This window comes from Diaphorina citri, unplaced genomic scaffold (assembly GCF_000475195.1).
Source record: "Diaphorina citri unplaced genomic scaffold, Diaci psyllid genome assembly version 1.1 scaffold5187, whole genome shotgun sequence".
Lineage (NCBI taxonomy): Eukaryota > Metazoa > Arthropoda > Insecta > Hemiptera > Psyllidae > Diaphorina > Diaphorina citri.
In genome coordinates, this window is record NW_007382563.1 from 7,501 (window position 1) to 8,827 (window position 1,327).

Genomic DNA, 1,327 nt, shown 5'->3' on the forward strand with positions numbered 1-1,327 from the left:
TACCCAAACCAATATTCGAAACCTCATTCTTACTCCGACAACCCGCGATCATTTTATAAAACTCCTCAAAAATTTCTTCCAATCCAACTCTCAATTTCTAAATTTTCCGATATTTTATTCAAAAGTGTCCTTGACGAACTTGTGCCTTTGATTTTCGAACTCTGAACCCAGCAAAACCACCTTCAATTCTCTTTCTTGGACGATCTTCAACTCTAAAACTTCCACTTTTGCCGATCTTCAAAAATGTCCTCCATGAACTTCCGACAACCCGCGATCATTTTATTAAACTCTTCAAAAATTTCTTCCATCCAATCCAACTCTCAATTTCTAAATTTTCCGATATTTTATTCAAAAGTGTCCTTGACGAACTTGTGCCTTTGATTTTCGAACTCTGAACCCCGCAAAACCACCCTCAATTCTCTTCCTTGGACGATCTTCAACTCCAAAACTTCCACTTTTGCCGATCTTCAAAAATGTCCTCCATGAACAAACTGTGCGGAGGGTGTGGCCCTTGCGGTTCGAGTTGCGGCTGCTGTAACGATTGTTGCCGGCCCCGTCTCAGCGTCGGCGTCGTGCCCGTCCCAAATTCTGATGGGCGGAAAAGGTGAAACTCCGATGGAAATTCTGATGGGTGGAAATTGACATGAATTATCTGACGTAACAGACATGAATTTGTGGTAACAGACATGAATTTATCTGAGTTAACACTCGTGAATCACGTTAACACGCCGGTAAACATCGGATTTCAGCCTGAAATAACTGAACGAACGGAGTGAGGTCGAAGTTTTAATATTCCACTTAGAGTGGATTTAACCAATGATTAAACGAGAGATTTCACTAATCGGAGAATTTTTAATCATCCAAACAGGTGTTTTTACTGATCTAAAAAGAAGTTTTTAGTGATCCAAAAAGGAGTCCGTCCTCCTTTTTGGATCATTAAAAATTCTCCCATTAGTGAAATCTCCTATTAAGTCATTGGTGAAATCCACCATTAGTTTCTCTCTCTCTCTCTCTCTCTCTCTCTCTCTCTCCTCTCGCTTTCTTTCCTTTGTCTTATTTAAGACACAAAATTTCAAATTCAATCTATGTTCTACAGGGGAAACAATATTAACACTATTCGTTCTGTGAACTGTAGACCTCACTCAGATTCTTTTGCCTAAGCTGAGACTTTGCCTAAATGGGTGACCCTACGTAATACACATGTGTACATCTACATCAAAACAGAAATAAAAGTAAAAGATACACGTCTTATGTAGGTACCTATATCCTATATCTAAAAAAAGAGGTGACACAGTTTTTTTTTTTTTTTTTTTTTTTTAATTAATCA

General features: G+C 38.4%; 1 protein-coding gene across 1 annotated transcript in view; it reads left to right on the forward strand.

The window, feature by feature from the left end:
- Nucleotides 1-38: 38 nt before the first annotated feature.
- LOC108253955 (male-specific sperm protein Mst84Db-like) overlaps nt 39-1,327 on the forward strand; it is a 10,598-nt gene continuing 9,309 nt past the window's right edge. Inside the window, exon 1 of the mRNA XM_017448802.2 lies at nt 39-235. The gene's annotated coding sequence lies outside the window, so the exon portion shown is untranslated. The remainder of the gene's footprint in view (nt 236-1,327) is intronic.